The 21,434-nt window shown below is 37.2% G+C and overlaps 1 protein-coding gene across 5 annotated transcripts in view; it reads left to right on the forward strand.

The window, feature by feature from the left end:
• The window catches only part of HIVEP2 (HIVEP zinc finger 2), a 151,699-nt gene that overhangs the window by 2,128 nt on the left and 128,137 nt on the right, over positions 1-21,434 (forward strand). Inside the window, exon 1 of one of the 5 annotated variants that reach the window (XM_085299271.1) lies at positions 17,444-17,467. The exons of the other annotated variants lie outside the window; for them this stretch is intronic. The gene's annotated coding sequence lies outside the window, so the exon portion shown is untranslated. Of the gene's footprint in view, positions 1-17,443; positions 17,468-21,434 lie in introns of those variants that run through there. 5 annotated transcript variants of the gene reach the window in all.

The raw sequence follows: 21,434 nt of genomic DNA on the forward strand, positions 1-21,434 counted from the left end.
CTTTCAACAGACATTTTGCTATGAAGAGTGTCAACCCCAAATAAATAAACAAAAAAATAAAAGCACCCCGACCTCAGTCTCCCGTGAGAGACTGCTCTGCTTTTGTTACCCATTGGTAGTAATATTTTTAGGGATTTTTCTTCTTAATATGGTAACTGAGCCAATTAAACTTCAGCTGTTAAACAACTTTTTAATATATTACAGTAACTTTTAAATGCCGCTTAAAATTAAACTAATAGAAATTCTAATGAAAGTCATTAGAAGTGTTTGGCTAAGTGATTTCCATTCTCATTTTGAAACGAAGTAAACGTTAATACAGAACCTGACTGGCTTTGTACATTATTAAATATAGCAAATATTGCGTGCCTACTTATCCAAGAGTATTACTTTTTTACTTATAATTTATCTTTGCTGTGGTTTATTATGAAGGAAGTAAAGTAGTCCAGGTGACAAAACCAAACCATTAATAGATACATATTATTATTAATCTAGGTATGTTATTATTACTGCTATTACTCCATGAAGCTGTACGTGCAGACTGTACCTTCCTTCCTGGATTTGTGCAGCTCCTAGCACAAGGGGGCTCTGGTCATCCTTAGGGCTTTTGGGGACAGTGACTAATCATAGTAATTATTAAATTGAAAGAACTGCAGTCTAGCAAGGACCGAATTCAGTGGACCTAGTTTTTAAGCTCTCCTGTTGTTGTATCTTACTGCTGATGGCAAGAGGAATTTGATCTTCAGGTTATGAGGACACAGTGCAGAAATCCTCAGTATTTTGATAGTGAAGATGATAAGCAAACACGCTAACAAAATGCAATTGTTTTTAAAGATATCAGAGTCTTTTGCCTATTAGGTTACAACACACAGACATATTTGGATAGGTGCACTGTAACCTAGATGCTTTATTTGTTTACAGTCAGATGTTTCCATATCCTTCTGCTTCTGAAACTTGAGGGTACGGGCTATCTGAAATTTGCTTCATGACTTTTATTGTTTTACCTGATATTTTCCAGAAAAGTCCTAACGTTGTTATTGTAGATCAGGCTGAGAACTTCTTCTTTCTGTGCAAGTTTTTAAAAGTTAGTACTCTTTCTGTAAATACATTTAAGGTTATTTCAACTGTGCAAATGAGAACATTGATGTGGTACAAAGCCACAAGGTGTCATTAGGTTTGTTGATGGAACATTCCAAATTTTTAGGGTTGTAATTTTCCAGTGACCACTGGGAATAGCAGGTATACATCCTGGCCATAGTGTCACATTAAAACATCGCTGGTATGGTAAGAACAAAAATAAATGCACTTGTCCCAAAGTACAAATATAGAGGACTTTTAATTATGTATCTAAGTCTGATTGTGTGGCAACAGTGCCAAACTGTTCTTTACAAAGACAGATTTTTAGATTCTCAAGTGACTAGATTGCCTCATATGTACGATCTGTTTACGAACCTTCTTGTTACTATGAAGACAAAACAAAGAGCCATATGCATTCATGTGGTCCTTGCTGAATAGTGGTACATGTGTCTGCTTGAGTGTTTGGCAGTATATCATGTTTAGTTTATGTGGTGGCACCCTACAAGGCCATTCCTCTTTGACTTTTAACTGTTTCTGATACTGTTGGCTGAACACAGTTATATGAATTAATTTATGAGATTAGTCTAGTCTGATTGTTTTTAGGTAAGCTGACAAATTTTAAGGCAGGAAATTTACTTCAGAGCATCTCTTTATTCATTTATTTAGGCACTTGTTTTTAAAAGAACGAAGATGAATTGGATTTAAACAAAAGTGAAAGTAATAAGTACCATATTGCATGTCCTTCTCCTCACTGCCTTCTCTCCAAGTCGTCAGTGGGGGCAGTTACTGATGCTAGTTTTGAAATCTAACCATTTTGGGTAAGGTAACTGGCACATAGAAGCTGTGTGTCTGGCAGAAGTGGTTTACTTAGCTAAGAACTGGAATACATACCCATCAAAGAGAAAAATGCGTGCTATTTAAGAGTATTACTGTATGTGGAAAGTTGATAAGATCAGTTATGTGACCTGTAAAGTGTTATGAAAGAAGGCAAATCATCTTTCAAAGTTTGGTATGGTGGGGTTTTGTAATAAGCTGTGGTTTGTTAAATGAATGGCTCTCCATCCTGCTCAAGAGTTCAGCAAGTACTGTAGTCACTTGATTCTCACTTGATTCTGCCCAAGAATTCCAGATACACTCGTCAGACCCATGTGCTAGCTTTCTCCAGTTGTCCTAGGTCATAATGTAAGTCAGGTCCAACAAAAGTTGATTCTTCATGCTGATGACCTTCACAGAGTAAAGAGGAGAAAATGTTTTTTTTGTCTTACCTTGCTCATTGAGAAGAGGTGAATCTGAGAGTATTTTGTTTAAAGGTACTGGTCCTTCCAACAGGGAAGTTATAATCCCTATTAGATCTGATGGGTTATAGTCTTCAGCAAGAGTTGATCACTAATATTGATAGGAAATCTGTAGGAGGGTTGTATGCAAAGGCTGCATACCTTTGCTATTTGAAAAACATCTGATAAGTCTGATACTTTATTTTTTTTATTTAAAGAGTTGGTTACTATTTTTTCCTAACAGATTCCTTACACTGCATTTCTAAAGTAGTGTTATGAATTAAAGCAACCATTTTAAAAATTATTTGTCTTTCTACTCTAATTTAACTGATTTTTTTTTTCAATGGAAGAAACTATCTAGCAGTTCCTGAAGAACGGAAGCAACAGCAAGGGGATTGAAAGAATAAGCTAGATAGGAGAATTTAAGAATAGTATTTTTCACTAGTGTACTTCAGTCAGTAATTTTGGGTACTACAGTTTAATTAGAGTAGCACAAAGTTATCACATAAGAACGACAATTTCAAGCTGTCTGTGCCATTTTAATAGGAAATAGAAATTTTATACTGTTTGGTTTGTAATGCTTAGAAGTGTTTTATAAGAGTTTGCAACAACTTCTATTTCAGCAGGAAACATTAAACAGGAATTTCAGTGGGGGCATGTTTTTCTCTCTGGAGTGATATTAGGACTTACAAAAGTGCTTGTCTAACTGCCTGAGAAGAAAAATCTATTGCATGTAGAAGCATTAGAAATTTTCCCCTGACAACCAACTAGTGAACCTCTGCTTGGACCTGAAGAGCTCATCAGTGCAGTTGAATATGTTAATCTCTGTAAATACGTAAATGGTTTTTGGCTTTATAATGAAATGGCAAATGGGAGGCACCACATACTTCTGATTTGCGCACTGTAGACTTCTATTGATAAATTAAACAACTGACTTTACCTTAACTACTCTTTCTTAATGGGTTGTCCCTAGTAAGATTTCTCCCCATAAATCTCTCTCACAAAGCTATTAACGTGGAAAGGGGGTGAGAGGGTTACGAGAAGGGGAAACAATCTGATGCAGCGTTTCCAAATCCCTGATGTGAAATAATCAGAAGGCACACAAATATTGTATGTATCTTTGCCTGTCAAGTTAAAAGTCTCTTTGCTTTTTTTTTTTTTTTAATTTTGTGATTAATTTCTCACCATCGTTAATATGGTCTAAATGTAAGAGTTTCCTCTTAGCATGAGCAAGTTGTGCGGATTCTGGGCACTTACTTTCATTTGATTTTCAGCTACATCTTGTACATCTGCAAAATGGTCTCTCACTGTTTTCTGTATGCCAGAGTAATAACAGTGAAGTCTCGACCACAACTGTTTATGCCCACAGCTCTGCTTGCGTTTCTGTATTTATTCATTCTGTTCTGAGCATAACTCATCTACTATTTCTTGAAATTGAGTGCTGCCTTTTACTTTTTTACTGATTCCTAAGATTGTCAGTGGAGGTTTTTATGTGAGAAAGCAAATGTGCGTATCTGGTTTTTCTCCACTTTCTCTCAATGGGGAGCTTGGCTTGCCTACATACAGAAAAAGTTATCACTTGGATGGTAGTATTCTTAAAGTAATACAGTGCACCAATATGGATTTATTATCTGATATAAATTCCTCTGATACATGGTTATGCTGGTATGACTAGTTTGTAGAGTGAGTATATCCATTTTACTGAGCTTCTATGGGGGTTATGCACATCCTACTGATGTCAGTGTAGATTAAGTCTCARCAGAAAGAATTCTTTTCTTTCTAAAAATGATACAGAAACTTTAAATAGGTGGTAATGTTTTACTCGCTATTTTCATGCTCATACAGATATATTTTATTGCACCTCATTTTATATGCTTACCGTAAAATTATTTTTTTTTGCTTGTGATTGACAGCCTTATACTAACACATTAATCAATTCTGAAAAATATCACTCTTTGATATGGAAAATTTTAGTTTCCAGAAATTGTAAAAAATATGTCTCCTTTTAAAAATATAAGTTTATTTCATTGCAACTTTAGTGAGTTGTAATAGACTGCTTTGGCTCTAACTGAAATCTCTGATTTCTGGCACCTGCCAAAGGGAGAAAAAGAATGTATAGTATTTTTTAAAATGCATGCTTTAATTACTGTTTTGTCATACAAGAGGAACTTGAAGTTTGATAGTTATAAAAAGAGTTTCTTTTTTAGATAGTGTTTTATCATAAATTCCATATAAAGAGTCATATGAGAAAGAAATTAGATAATTTGCATGTGTAGTTCAGTTTAATAGAAACGTAAAAACTACAGGAACTAAAGGGAATTGAAACTACAGTGTCAGGTGACCTTTTAAAGGTAATGCAGTAAAAGTTTTTGATCCTCTTCGTAAGAAAATGCTTCTGAAAGACCAAAGCAGAAAAAAGCAGATTATTTTCTGTGATTTATAGTGACTTCTTGCCTAGTTCAGACTATATTGGATACGATATGATTGTATAGTTGATATTAATATAAAAGGCTTTTTTAGCTACTGAGGTTATAATATTGCCCCTGGCCTGACTGGACTAACTTAATCCCCCCCAAAAGCTAGTGATGTGCATGGAATTTCTATGTGCTGCGCTTGGCGGTCAACTCTCAGGGCTCGGGTGCTTTCCTTATCAAGCACTTCATGAATAAGAAGAAATACTGGGCTTTTTTTAATAAGCAATTTAAAAAGCTGAAAGAGATGCCCAATTACATGTTGTAGAACATGATACCAGCACAGAGAATTTAATAGAGCAGATTATTTAATTTTGTTAAAATAAGATTATTTAATGAACAGTTTTCCCATAAAGTAATATCTGCGCTTACCCAGGAAGGAGCTTTATTTTTTAAAAAATAATAGAACAGGATTATTAGAATTAGTCTTATTAGAACTTTTTTTCTTGAATATTTATATTACAGATCTGAAAATTGTATTCCTTTTAAATAAGAGAAATGGCCCATTCTCAGATGGCCACTTCTCTGTATTTTGTATTTATGGTTTGCATTAAAACATAACACATGTAGTGTGTGAAGAAAGAATATTACAAAATAGTAAGTGGAGGTTACCCTTCCTTGACAACAGGACATGACACTGTTTAGTTGCAAGGCAAAGCCAGTATTCAATAGACTGAGTTGCTGGCATGTATTAATGGTGTTCATAGTTCAGTGTATGACTTTGAGTGCAATCTGTTTAGAAGACTCCTAATATACGTGGAGTTCCATGTASATAGTCTTTCAAAGACAGCTACAGTGTTTCACTCAGCTGAAAAAATGGATCTTTATTTGCTCCAACTGTTGTGAATTTATGTGAGATTTGAGAATGATTTTACTTTTTGTATAAGCCTCACCAATGATAAAGAAATGCTCTGGAGAGTAATATTTAAACTGGTATTTGTGCAAGCTGATAATGTATAACTGTATCCTCTGTGGCAACTGTGAAGAGCCCCTTGCTATTCATCCTGAGATTTAAATTTATAAAACTATTTTGTTAACATTGCAAAGAAAGAATAGAGTCAAATTCATAGTTTTCTGTAACACCAAAGGGAAACTAATTTTGACATTTTCCCATCTAAGTAAGAAAAAAATGATTGGGAAAAACTGAACGCTAAATACAAAGAGATCATCTACCAAATAAAGATAGTGTCAACTTTTGTATAGTCAGTTTTCAGAGCAATCATTATGGTGTGAAAAGAGTATCTAGTACTTTACTAAAATGTATTATTTTAATGTGTTTGGGTTGTTAACAATCTGTGTGAAAACAAGGCCAAGAGCAACAGCCTAGCAATTACACTTCTGCTCTTACTGGGGTTTAAAATCAGTTATATTTATGAAGACAAAACCGTATTTTTTTTCTGCTTCATCTGAGACAAAATAGTTTCTTAGTAAGAAAGATATTTATCCTAGACTGGACATTCATAGATCCCTAGAATCAAATCCCAGCTCCACTGAAGTCAATAAATACACTGACTCCAGTAGAGATAATATTTAACTATGAACTTTTAAACCATAAAGTCAGACATTTTGATGCTTTGCATTATGATAGTTTATCTTGATCACCATGAGAGATCATGAACATGATACTGGGTTCTTAGAATAATGAGGTTTTGCTCTAACATCCCTGCAAAGCTTTGTGAATATAATTATTTTAAAAATTCCCAGTAAAATTGTGTCAGACAGAACTGGTAGCCCATACCGTTATTTCGTGCTTGGTCCTACCAATCCTGGCAAGACTCCTATAGAAATCAGTAGATATTTTGACTGTGATGGACAGGCTATATTTCTTAATGTTTGTGAGGTACAGCTGAATTGTAATACAGGCTTACTAAGGTACTACTAATACAGCTGAAGAAATCTGTGATATGTGTTAGGATAATTATCATTTATATAAAAATATGTTTGAGTAGGAAATCAGAGGATCAATTTAAGTGAAAACTCAAAGATTTTTTTTGTTTTAGAGCTAGAGTGATGCCAAGTACAGTATTAYTACATTTCTAGTAGGTTGGTATGGTGGCAGTAAAATTGGGATGGAGAGGTAAAGTTGATCTAGAAAGTTATCTGTCATATTTGATATTTATTAGCTATGTATTGTTCAAATCTTTATTTTTTTATCTCTGATTCACTTAATTACTGATGTAAAAATATACAAATCTGTACTCAGCTCTAACTGATCTAATTTATCATAGTGGATAGTGTTAATTATTGGTAGAAAGCTTCAGAATCAGCCAAGCTTTAGTAGAACTATTACTACAAATTTGGTGTGATCAGTAGGGTAGATTTGAGACAACTATGTTTTGTAAAGCAGTAAGGTTGTAAGCTGGAATGAATATGGACTAGTATGAAGGTTCCCATAGTACCTTTCTGTGGTTTGTTTGGTTATTGGCAGCACTGTGGTTTGCAAAATGTCAAGTGATGAAAAGATCACATGTAGAACCTTAATTTCAAAAGTTTTTAACTCAGCTCACTATTAGTTGAAAACTGTTATCATATAACTTCAGTGACTCCATTAAATTAGTTAGTACAAAAGGACAAAATTAATCAGGACAAAAATTCATCACTCTGTTGCTTTTATGAACAGACTTGGCAGAGAGGTGACAAAGTAATAGTTAAGGGATTGGAAGTATATCAGATCCTGTGATACATCTCTCTTGGAGGAAGGACAAGGTGCACTTATACAGTAGCCTGGAAATGCTTGTTTAGCTTCTGAATTACACAGATTTCAGTTTCCAGAGTTGATGAGCCTGATCTTCTCATAGTGATAAGTTAACCGGGACACATTCACTTTTCAAAGAGTGTAAGGAAAAGAACCTCTGCTTTAATTTCAGTCAGTCTTCTATGTAATGCTCTACAGTGGTGCATCTGGGGTCTTTGCTTGTTCTTCTGCGTAACAGCAAAGTGACTTTTCTCTCTGATTTTCCTTCCATTGCTCCCCAGATCACCCTCTGCATGGCAGGAAAGAGAAACACATGTGGAACAATGGAATTACTGTATGTGGACCTTTCCAAAGGCTTCAGTGCAGCATATTTTCCACAAATGGAGCGACTATGAGCGAAATCTTTTTTTTTCTCTCTCTCTCACAGCCTTAGTAATTAAAGAAGGAAACGAGGATGCTAAATATATATTTTTGGATGTATGCTAGCTGAGAATGAGCTCTAGAGGGGAAGATGAATAAAACGGGAAGGGGAGGTGTAAATGTGACTGATAGTGGATTATAATTTCATACAAGAAGTTATTCTTGCCAGATGAAGTCTTCCTCTAGCATTATGTCCTCAGCTTACAGAATGTTAGTATTACAGTCTTTAAAATCCTTGCTGATTTGGAAGTCATAAAAGCATGTCTTGATGAATAACTAAGACCCAGCAGAAGCCACCATCTTGGATTCGGTGGTAGCATCCTCTAATATCCATTGTTTGGCTTCTCCACATATAATTTTCCATCAGAATACAATGAGGCATGCCTTCTTATCTTGCTCGGTGATTGCAAGTGTTTTTCTTTTCATTTGCTTATTGYGCTGTTTTGATTTAATTTAGTTGCAGCATGATTTGATCCTGGTCAGTAGTTCAAGCACTTACCACCAAGCAAGGGAATAAATGAAACCGATTTTGACTGAGCCTTTCTCTGTCAAGTGGGTTGTCTGGCACACCAAGAGCACAATAAATAGATTTTGTGGCTATTTACAGACTCATGCACTAGAAAACAGAGTGCCATGCTTCCCAATTTCATTATGTAATTCAGACAGTGTCACATCCAGATGATGAGATTATACTTGTTTTTTTATTTTAGCCAAAAAATGCCATTTTTGGCACCACTGCTTTGATGTTTTCTCATAAAATATGAACAGATTACAAAAGAATATTGAAGAGGTTTGCCATATTGCATGAAGAAATATTTAATTGTGTGAATATACACTGCATATGTTTATGTAATTGTAACTTTTGTCTCCAGTTGTATTCAGTTTCCTTCGCAGTACTGTATGCCTGGAATAATTTTGTGAGAGCTAGTGCTTGCAGGTCTGCATTATTTGTCAGTGAGAGGAAGATTTGACCTACTGCTAATGTAGATTTGATTTGTGGTATTATTTAAATATAAAAGAAAATATTTAATGTAAATTAACTTAGTTGCATTATTAATGTGAGAATATTGGCATTTATTGCACAGATTTATGTATTAATGCAGATACATAGTTACATTTTACTAAACAGGTAAAAAGACCTGCTAGTTCTCTGTAGCAGACTGTTACGGATTTATTTTGATGTGAGGGGAATCAGAACCTGTCCAGGTGACCTTTCTAAAGTTTTTCACCATTCCTGGTGCATTGCTGACTTGATGATGCTGCAAGAGTCAATATTCATCCAGTTACAGAGTGTGGTTCTTGTTATTGCCTATGACTGATTCAGCCAAGGTCGTATCTTGGTAGACCCTGAGGATGTTTGCCTTCTAAGTAGAGGAACTCTGAATTCTTTTCCTATCCTCTTGCTTCTGAAGGACATAATCATATCACTCTTATTCTAGCTAGAAGGTTAAAGGATTACTTCTGAGGCCCTGTCACTGGTGATTCGTGACAGTCGACTTCTGTGTAGTGCTCATTGACCTCCACCTCACTGGTCAGTCAGTTCACTTCAGCTCTGTGGCTGAACTACTGGTTCCAGATCTCCTCATTGTGGATATGTGACTAGAAAGTCAACTCATGAACGGACTATCCCTGTAAATAGATTATGTAAATAGATACATGTAAATGAAGGACATCATAAAGAGCATTTGGATCACGCTAGCATTTGCCATCTTGTTGCTTGACCTTCAGTCTCTACTGTATCAAGAGTAAAGCTATCTTGCCCTCATACCACTGTTTTCAAGTCAGTGCCTCGAAACTGAAAAGATGATGATTCCAAGCTGTGCTCAGGACTCCTTGTGTTACCTTGCAAATTGTTTATTTTCTTGTGAGTAAAATGAAAGCCTTGTCATTTTGGATTAAATCCTAGCTTCAATAAAAGTGCAGAATAGCAAGTTCTTACTGACTTCCATGGGGCTGGGATTTTGCCAATAGTTGTAGAAAGGACTTGTACTTCTGAAATAGTGTTCCTCTTGACTGTCTCAGCATATAAATGGAAACCTTCACCATACAAGTTTTACTCTTTAGTGGATACGATAACAATAGATGAGAATATTGGAAAATCTGTCTACATGGAAGCAGCCTCTGGATACTTCAGGCAGAGGAGATATAACACAAAGGGCACTCTTAACAGGAATGATTGTTACATTGCCAGATGGCATAAGGTAATTTGCAGGGAAAGAGTAAAGATATATTCTGTACCCCAAGGTGATTTCATTGTTTTTTGAATATAAGATTTGAATACAAGATGAGTTTTAGATACAAGCATTGGTACTGACAGTGGCTTAGAGCTGTAATTCCAGCTTTTCTTTTTCTTTTTCCTTTTTTTTTTTTGTAGTTACAATTCATTTGGAAAAAAAGAAAAAAAAAAAAAARAAACTCACTGGGTTCCTGAAGGCATCATAGTTCCAACAGAGTTTATGAGCTTGGATTTTGGGCTGCACCTTACCTATCCTGTACTCTTATTTCACCAGGGATCCACTTACCTGGTTTTGGGACTGCTTGTTAAGATAAAGATGTGAGAAACTTGCATTTCATTTCAGTTTGTGCATGCTGTTATTTTGATATTTCTTTTTTTTTAGTATGAGGTCTCATACCATCTTGTCTCAAGTGGCATTATTTCTGAGATGTATATACATACATATATAAATATATATATACATACACACATTTAGATTTTTTTACAGCTCCTGCTGCTGTTCAGCATTAAAAAAGAACATAATGAAACAGTGCTTGCAATAAGATTGCAAGGTTCTAGGACAGTGTTTTATTCTTGTATAACCTACATATCCTGTTTATATGGTCTTCCATCTGAAATCTGGTAGCACTGAACAGAATTGGCTTATCACTGATAACTGGGTTCCTCTTTGCACTTTCTCACTTTTACATGTAATTTAAAATTTAAAATTTCAAATTTCATGAAGGATTGATCAGAGGGTAGAGGAACTATTTTCTTTCTTTTTCCTTCCCCCCCCCCCTTTTTTTTAAGTACTACAAATAGAAATGAAGAGGAAAAAGCCCAGATCAACCAAAGCTTATGACATGATTTTAAAATATATAACCTTGGGCAAAAAGGGCCAGTTATTGGAGTAGTTCTTGAGTAACCTAATTGTTTGATAAAGATCCTTGCCTGTTTAGGTTGTTGGTTGTTGGAAACATTCCATTTCTAAATTTGTGCCTTACTGCATACCCTGAGGTATGCGTACAAGCCACTGTAATTGCACAGTTTATTATTTTATTAATGAGAGCTATGATAATGTGTTGGCTCATGAGTTCCCTCTCATCCAGGTCTGGTCTCCTCACTGCGGAGGGTTCTGCGATTCTGTTGTTTGGTCACGGGATGGTGACGGAGAGCAAAAGCAAAGCCTTAACAAGAATAGTTCTAAGAACTCAAACTTTGCCCTAGACCCTATATGTGGTGTGATACTGCAACCAATGGCAGGAAAGGTAGGATACCCTTTTAGCACATACCTAATGAATAATAATAAAGAAGAGGCAGAAGTAAATTCCATGCTACGTAATCCCAAGTGGCAGCACCTTTGCCAGCTGGAAGGAATTGCCCGACCTAATCATGAGACAGTACCCCATACTACTTTGATCTGTGTCTCTTCTGACCACTTATTTGCCTGAGTGGCTGGAAGACTTGTACAAAGTTTGCTGCAAGGCACACAGCAGTGAGCAAGAGTCTGGCTCCTCTTTTCCATGAGCCTTGTGGATAGCACACATCTGAGGATGCCTAGTGCCGTGTTCCCTAAACTGTTTGTCAAGATACTGGGCTATATATACCAGAAATAATATATACAACATATAACATAAAACAGCGTAACAGAAAGCGGGCACAACACAAGAGATCAATAAAAGAGCAGGAAGCAGCATCAATGGAGGTATGGCCTGTGGAGGAGTTAGGGAAATCCAGTTTACTATGACTGTAACTCTAGAGTCAAAACATACCTTCCCGTAAAGAAGACGTAGCAAAACTCCACTGCTTTGAATAACCAGCCCCGGCTACTCGGTGCTACCTGGCCAAGCCGGTATGCTCTAAAACTCTGTCCCTGGACTTTCAAGGTCACGGGAACTCTGCGGGTGTTAAGGCAGCTCGGGTTCCCGCAGCCTGACAGCGGGCTCGTGCATTTGCACTGAACGTTTCGCAGGCTGCCTCCTTACTGTGGTGGCTAGTATGAGTTTCCGCAGCTTCCAAAACWGCTCGTTACAGTTTTTGGCTCTTCTGCAAGGGCTTTTCATAGCTATAGCCCCTGTGGCTTGCTGCAGCATGGTTTTCTTGTGGAACAGATGGTATATTACGTAGAAAGTTACTATATTTTTGTATCGTTAATTTTTATTTATTTCACCGCTCGTCTTTCTTTTCTTTCCCTTTTTTATTGGGTATATAGCCTAAGTGCAGAATTTGGAATTGATGTTAGATTTATTTTTAATATATTAATCTTTGTGTAAGTATACAGTATTTTTAATTGAGRAGTGTATGTGTTTTCTGAAGCGTTACTGGACATGTTTTCATCCTTTTTTGAATTGTAATTAGTTCAAAATACCTGAATAGAAAACACACTACAAAAGAAGATCTTTGAAAAGAAAAACAAACATTATCTTAAGTAAGCACTGTACTCACTGGAGTACAGTTTCATTTTTGACTCAGTAGATGGGTTTTCTGTATCTAATCTTTGTTTTTTTAATTGATATCATCTGGTCAATTTGAGTGAAAATGCTATTCCCATAAGAAAAATATTTGTTCTAAATATTATTGTTGCCTAGGATCTTGTTGAATTCATGAGATACAGCAGCAGTCAAGTTGATTTAATATTTTTAACATTTTTATAGTGTTTTCTCATTGTTTCCATGAAAGCAATTTCAGTAAATATTTTAGCAATTGCTTTGGTTTCTTGAAATTAGATTGTCTATTGTTGAAAACTGCAGGTTCTTAAACATAGGTTTCAGATCTGCTTTGTCATGATTAGGCACTTGAAATAAATTACTAATATTGACTGATCCCCAAAATAAGGGCTTGCCTTTTCCCCTACTTAACTGCCAGGACATAATTTGTTTGATCCAGTGAATCATCCTAAGTTGGTATTTATAAAAGACTGTCTCAGGGCTTTGGTTCCACTTAACAAAATCATTACCATATATTCATTTATGTGTGTGTGTGTGTGTGTACATGTACATGTGCACACACACACTCTGTATATCTACATGTATCTTAAATGTATCTTAAATGTGTAAGTTTATATTTGCATCTAAAATTCACGTTACTRCATAATGACAGTATATTTTTCTCTTCGCAATGTGTCATTTTTGCAGTAGCTTCTGAAAGCGAGGCTGAGCTTTGTTCGTGGAAACCCACTGAGCTATATGGGAGGAGAGGCTGGTGTGGGGAGAGGAAGCTGATGCTGGTGGTGGCAGTGGAGGCCTCTTGGCCCTGGGCAGAGGCTCAGAGGGGCAGCCTGGGGTGCAGTGGACAAGAAGATGCACGAGGAGGGATGTGTCACTCATTTTTGAAAGCTTTGACTTCACTCCTTGTTGGATCGTGTCCTTCAACAGTGGGCCGTCTCCCCTACTGCATCTTACGTACTGCTGTATTTTGGCCAGTACCAGGTTTGCAATGAAAACCAAGCCCTCAGCTTGTGTGTAGTTCATAGCTTTCAGAGCAAGAGCTACCAGGTGCCTGTTGTAGGGCCTGACTGGCAAGCAAGGGCAGATTAGCAAAGCATCACGGCCTCMGTGCTGTCTCTGTGACAGGTTGCTGCCCTGCCTTTGGCTGCTTGCTGGGTGTATGYTGTAGAGAAGAAGATTCATGTGTCATCTTCTCCTACTCTTCAGGCATCTCAGAATAGGTTTTGGCCTCAGACATTTGAACACTTAAGATCTTGTTACAAAATAAAAAAAGGAAAAAAGTAGCACTCAGGTTCTTCAGTGGAGATGTATGTATTTGCAGCATGATACAGTCCTCACATTTTTATTTAGTGAGATTTTCAGACAGTAGTAGTGGCATCTGTCCTGTCCYTAGAAAAGTTTGTACCTCTCAGGCAACTGTAACTGAGAAGCTTGTGCTATTTTTCTTCCACATATATTTTAAAGATCTGTAATTACCTGCTGTTGGACRTTTGGCAATTTGGATGTTGTTATCTTTATTTACCTTGTTCTCCTCATAAAAGCAGTATAGCATATTTTTAATTATCTGTTTATGGGACTGCTGGGGAGAATTCCTTCAGTCTTGAGAGAGTTCAACAAAAAATTTCAAGATAATGGCTTTTCCATTTGTACTTCTCAGGCATTCTTTCAAATGGAAAGGGAAGAATTATAAAAGCCTTATAACTAATTCCAATTCCCTAGTGATACAATATAGCGGCTTTGTTACACATATGGATTGTAAAGGGTGAAAATATAATTAAGTTTGTAGGATTCTGTAAGGGTGTAAGATATTTTGTAGGTAACYGATTTTATTTAAAAGTGAGTTGCTTTCCATATGCACTTGTGCAATATTGCAACCAATTGTTATTTTAGAGTGGAAAAGCATGTATTTTTGCCAGCATACCATATCACTAACAATGATACCAGTTTGCAGTTTACATCCATCCATGTGCTTCAAGTCTCAAACTTCAAATGAAAAAAGCCCAATAGATACAGCTCTTTTTTAGTATGTTATGATTGTATTTGAATATGAAGTATACTGCAAAGAACAGATGGCACTTTCTCATGTCAAACCATGCTAAAGATGGTGTAGTACAGTTTTTCAAGTAACGGAGCAGTAAGACCTAATTACCTGAAGATTAACTTTCAGGGCAGGGATAGTTGTATGAAAAAAATGCTGTTCCTTATTTATTATCTGTTCTTTAACAAGCATTGTGTTGCATGTATGTATGAAAAATGCCTATTGTAATAGTGTGCATTTGTGCTGAATGGCTGTGCAACCTAGTCTCATGCTGCTGTTGTGCTGTGTGGCAATTATCTCAGTGCAGGCGAAAGTACCAACACTGTGTGCTCTTTATTTTTTGGATATGAGGCTAAAAATAGTTGACCAAGCTCATTCTGAATACGCATAGTGCTTTATGCATAGATTTCAGAAAATCTAATRAATCTCTTTTGTGTTGTTTAGGATGCTTGTCAGGTGCGCAATGGAAACATTCTTCCAGCACATTGAAGGTTTTGTGGTTTTGTCCCCTTTCTTCTTCTTTTAGGAGAACATTGCCACATGTATATGACCATGTATGACATGGGCCAGATCCTGATCTATCACCTACATTTGTATGGGCCAGAATAGATCAGATTCTGAGCACTTCACTCTGAATTAATCCAAACTGTCTTTACTAAAGTTAATGCTTGTTTGATTTGATGCAGAGTGGAAATCAGATTTTCTTCCTCAGGTTGTGTATTGCATACTGCAAGATACTGCCAATAGCAAAGACTCATTGGCCTGCTTTTTTTTATACAGAAAAAGGAGATGGTTGCTGCCAGATTGATAACTTTCAGGATTAAGTCTTCAAGTTAATATAACAAATTCTTCATATTATCTGTGCACTGAATTTTCAAGATGAGCTATCTTTGAACCATTTAACTCAAAAAGAAAGGGTAGAAAGTAACCAAACCAGTTCATATTCTTGTAGAATACGTTTGTCAAAGTATATCCAAAATGTTTAATTAAAAAGTTTGATTATAAAAAATATTGTCTTTGACCTTTCAGTAAAATGAGATGCTTTGGCAAGCCAGTGGCATCGCRTATGTCTCATGGAAGATACAGTTTATTACAACTTCAAGATAGGTCCTGGTGTTTTGCTAGTTTCAGCTCTAACACTCAGCGCTTCTAGGGCTGAAAGGTTGACTTCAGTTCCTGGTGTTACCACATGGTGTTTACTGCAGAAAGATAGCAAAAATATCTTTTCTTCAGCTGGTCACGGTAGTATGAGATGAGAGATGGAAAAAAATTTCCTTGTAACTTTTTTTTTTCATCAAGGTACATTAAATTAGGTGCCACTATTTGAAAATCAACATTCCTCAGCTGAACACATTCACACCTGGTCTGTCTCATTCAGTGTACAGAGGTGTCCTAGACACAACAGTGAGGTAGGTAGTCGGACATACCGATAGTGGAATGACTGCATTTATCATTATATTTTGACATGTTGTTGAGAGGCTAATGAAAATGGGGTCTAGGATTTATCTCACGCATGAGAATGTACCTTAAGTCTACCCGTCCCCCTGCCGTAAGGGAGGATGAGCTATAACTAAACCATTTCTTACAGATAGCTGTTTAATCTGTTCTTTAAAACTTCCAGTGATGGGGATTCTAAAACCTCCCAGATAGTCTATTTGAATTCTTAATGATGCTTACTGTTAAAAAGTCTTTTTTAATGTTTAACTTAAGAAGGTAGTAATGGTAGGTAGGACTGCAATCCAGCTTCCCCCTGCTCTTGCCAGTAAGTATACAAATTATTTACTTAGGTTCAGCCAGCCAGCCTGGGAGAGAATCAGTTACTGAATGCTAAACTCCTGCATGCACCAACACAACTCCTGTGCCTTCACTGTTTGCCTTAAGTTGGGCCCTTATTTGCTTCGGAAACAGAGGGTGAAACTGGAAAGAAGCATCTGCTTTCGCTTTGCTGGTTTGTCAGCCATATCTGACAGGGGAGTCCTGTAATTTTACCCTCTACTTTTACCCCGTAATGCATTCACAAGATGTGTTTTACTCCACGGCATCCAAAAATATATAAGGCTTCATTTCCAGATGCTTATGGAAGTACAGGCAGCAGAGAAAGCTTAGTGTGTTTCTGTATTGTGGTAGTATTCCTTACACGAGCTCCGTAGGAAAAATAAGAGCAGCACGGCTCCTGAGCAAATATTGTTTCTAGTCACACACGGTACTTTGCAGCTGAGCCTGGTAACATGCTGCTTAACTGTTTTGCTATGCAAGTGTGGAGAATGCTGTTAGCAATAAAGCCGCTGCTGGTTTCTCCTCCGAAACCTCCCTCCTTGCAGTGCATTGGAAATGACTGAACTTTGGCCCTCAATCTGCTGACACCCTGAGGGAGTGTAAATGTAATGACGTCTTTGCTTGTTTCAGCTGCACAACAGGAAACGCTCATGGCCTCCCCTTCTTCCTGCTTTGAGAAAGTACTGCCTTTTTTTTCCTCTCTTCCCCTGCAGTCGAGCGGGCTGAGACCTAGTTTCAGGTCTGTGCTCTGCAGTGAGCCCGTGCTAGCACAGTGCCCTGATTGCTGCTTCCTTCTCGCCCGCGCAGCCAATCAGCTGCCTATTGCTGTGCTTTAGCAGTGATGCGAGAAATATGATATATTTTTTTCCCTCTCGCGCTTACTCTTTTTTTTTTGCTCTCCTGGAGAAGTGACTGAGAAGAGAATACGGTTATGTTGCAATGGCTTGCTTCACAGAGCATGTCAATGGATGCAGCTCAGCTGAAAAGAGGATGGTCAGGTGATAATTTGCCTTGGGGAGAATACATCACTTGCATAATATAGAGGGCACACTGTCAGGTGGGCATTCAGGGATCCTGAAATATCATCCAAATAGTGCTGAATAATGCTGAATGTAAAGGGCCTAAATAGATTTCTTTGCCTTGATGGAATAGGGAGTCTTGCTTCTGGTGAAGCATTGACAGGAAGCTCCTGTTTAACCCGCTCTAGCTGCTGCTTTTATACTTTGTGACAGAAACAGGGATATGAGTAAGAATGGTTATTGAGAAACACAAGCATCTGGCAGTTAACTAAGGGAAGAGGATTTTATCTCATCAAAGTCAGCCAAAGCATTAAAGCAATACAGATTTCTTGCAAGTGAAACTAATTGGTTCAGTATTCAGCTGTTATTCTCTAATGATTTGGGGGGAAAAAATCACTCTTTAAAAAAAATGCATATGCACTAGTGAGTTTGCATATTGTGGTGTGAGAAGAGGCACTGAATTGTCTACAGCGCAGTATCCTGAATTCGAAAGATTTAATTATCTTTGAATGTAAACAGTTTTGATGCAGTTGATTACTTGTTTCTTTAATGTTGCAGAGGCATACTATTTGAAGAGCAGCTTTTGTCTGGGTTCTGTGAGAAGCGAGTTCTGAATTTACCTCATTATTCTGTCATGCTACCTAGCAAAATAATTGTTTGTTTTTAACAAGCTGGAGTTATGTAACATGAATCATGCATGGCAATATGCTTGCAAGCAGGGGAAAGCAAGATATGCAAAGAAATAACTGCATTCAGCCTTTTGCAGAATAGGATATGACTWGGTTTTGAAATTAAATACTGTGTATTGGTACTTTCAGTTGTACAGGCAAGTTCCAGCTATTCATTATGAGATGTATCTTGAAACAGAGCCTTGAGATGGGAAGGTTTAACAGAGGAGAGAGAATTTGCTCAGCCATGTGCAGTGCTTGGAGGGTGCTGCGTATATGCATGCCAAATCCTTTCTCCTCCCCTCATTTTCCTCTGGAAAAGCACTGTAAGAAATAAATATAAAGTCTCTTAAGTGGGACTGATTTCAGACACAATAACTTGTTGAGCTAAGATTGCCCCTAGCAATCATTACATAATTCTTTTTTTCTTCCTTTCTGTATTCTCCTATAGGGTYGCTAGCCATGTATACAGTACGATGGTCCTCTATCTCAAGAGATTTTACAGCCAGTTAATGGAAAAGGGAAAGCAAATGGTTATATGAATGTATTAGAAGAAAAAACAATTTATTTTAAATTAAATTTTTCTTTTATAATTTTTCCATGACAGTTTTCTCAGCTGTTATGCAGTTTTACTCTTCAAAGTCATGCTGAGTTGTTAAGCCTAGGATGACCTTTTGTTTTGGTGGCATAGATAGAAATATTAAAAATATTAGCAAATAAAGGAATGGGAATAATAGCTGTTTAGGAAAGAAATGGTTCAGAACTCTTGAATTTACTTTAAGACTGTCTTCCTCCATCTCATTTTGACCAAATGATTCTATATTTTTTCTTCTTCAGATTTATAGATGAAATAACTAAATTGTGGAGTAGGGTTATTAATTACTTTATTTTGAGATAGTGTTGTTATTAATAACGCAAAAATTAGTGTTGCTGTTTGTGGTCTTTAATACTACCGTATGTGTATATATATATATATATACTGTGGTTGACAATGGCTTAGTACAGGCAATAGTTTGGATGTTGTAATGAGCAACAGTTTCATCTGTAAGCTGCTTCTGTAACTAGCACCACTGGAGAAAATAAGATGAAGAAGCATAGATGAAAACTTGTATGTTCTGACACAGAAGGCCATCCATGTCGCGGCCAAGAGAAGTCAGAAGGGCAATTGTAAAGAAGTGGACAGTGTTGCTGCCCATTGTCCGTGTTCTTTACACAAATGTAGGATTTTTCTCTAGGACCCTCAACGCAACATCTTCAAAAGGAATTTATTCTTCATGAAAATGTGAAAAGAAATTTCAGTCTTTGAAAGTATTTTTCTTTATTATACTGAACTGACTTAGTGTTTAGTCACGTTACTGCTATAGGACCAGAAGCATAGAGCTGGGAATATAAGTAGTGTCACATAAGGACACCTACATCTTGTATGTAGGGAAGGACCCTTTTCTGAATTTATGTTGTTGTACCCAAATACACAGTTGATCAAAGGCTTTCTACTTGCTTTGACTCCAATACGCGTTCCTTTCTAACTCTATAGTATTCTTTGGTTAACTAATAGTAATATCCTTTCTGCAACCTTATGGTTTTCTTAGTGCAGCAGAATATTGTGTAGGGACATCACAGTAAATTGGTGAATTTTTTTGTACTGTCAATGATAGCATGGCCACAGCTTTCTGATCTGGTTAATTAGGAGGTCAAGAGCTGAGGCTTGTGCAGCTGGGAGGGTAGGAAGCCCCAAGGGACCTTTCACTCTACCTTTCAGCAGAACCCGAGGGATGGGCATCACTGCAAACCCAGTTTTGCAGCTGCTGGCTGACTCTTCTGCTACTTTGCACCCTCTGTGGGCTGCGTGCCCTTTTACTCATGCCATATGGTTAAAGCCAGTGCCTGATGGCCTTCACTAGAGGATTAACAGCCACGGGCTGAGTGCTGACGGGATGTGAGATGCGAACCTGTGGCTCAATGGTGCAGGCAGGGACATGAGCCAAAGTAAACCACCACTGCTGGGCTCTGCACCCAGGAAGAGGGAAGGAGGGCTGTTCTCTGACTGCTATTGGAGGTGTGGGCAGCAAAAGAGAGACTGGCCTTGATTTCTGGTAGAATTTCTGCTGTTGTCGGTGTGATCTGAGTGAGCAAAGTAAGGCAAGCACAGGGCTGTTGAATGAAAGAAAATAGTTACTGTGAGGGATGGAGATGCATGTGCCAAGAGACTGACAGTAAACTCTTGCATCTGAGGTCTTTGAGTAGATTTTCAGAAGTTRATAATCTGGATCATAACATGCTACTGAGAGAGAGATTCCTTGCCTTGAGAGTTGTTGCACATAGTTGTCTCATTTTCCTTGCTTCTTGAAAAAGCGAGTGTATTTGGTCCACTCAAACTCAAGTATCTACAGCTTACTCTAAAAATTAACCCTATTTCTTTATCTATCAAGTTGTTTGCTCATTACAGCAAAACATGAAATAATTAACAACTCCATTTCACTATTTTTGCAAGTTAAAAAAAGGTGAAATTTAATTTGCACTAATTATTTAACTACGTGAGGTGCTTGGCATGAAAATAACTAGGTGCAAATTAAGTTTAAGTAAGTAAAGGAGAAAAATACATTGTCTGTTACATTTTCCATATTTAATGTTCTATTTGTATTTTGTTACCAGTCCATCTGTAAGATGAATTCTCTTAGCAAATTGAAGCAATTTTTCAAGAAAAAAATGAATGTACATCTAGGCCAATAAATTAAAAGCAGTTTTAGTCTGAATAGATTAAGATGGAAGAGTCTCCTTATTGTAGGCTTATTTTCTCTTAACTTTACGTTATAGACCTTGGTAAGATCTCACTTAGCAGCCATATAATAGACAGACCTCAGGCCTGTGTTGCTGAAACAAAATTTTTGCCTCACCAGAGCTAATGTGCATGTGTGAAATCCACCCCAAGGTAATACTTAATTTCCTGTAACACATAACCAGAGAGGTACATAGACTTAGTCTTAGTTCCTTGCCACAGGAATGATTTTAGTTTGRGGAGCGTTTGTGTAGTTCCTGCAGGTGCTTGTGCAGTCCTGCTATCCTACAACCTGTTCCACATAAACAAGTASCTGCTTGGGGATAGAGATCATGACTTACAATGGTTCTGCTCCTTTTTGGGACAGAGAAGCAAAAGCTTTTGCACAGAGGTAGACAAGAGGAGCCATGCAGATGGGCCAAATGCACTATCAGTTTACCAGGGTGAGTTCAGCACTGTGGTGGAATGGCCATGGTATGTGTTTCTTTGGAAACACCAGTACAACACCCTTCTGTATTTTAGAGAACTTTGTTTCATTATCCAAAAATATGTTTGTTCTCT

The sequence above is a fragment of the Rhea americana genome, unplaced genomic scaffold (genome assembly GCF_003343005.1).
Source record: "Rhea americana isolate MKP2758 unplaced genomic scaffold, rheAme1 scaffold_149, whole genome shotgun sequence".
Taxonomy (NCBI): domain Eukaryota; kingdom Metazoa; phylum Chordata; class Aves; order Rheiformes; family Rheidae; genus Rhea; species Rhea americana.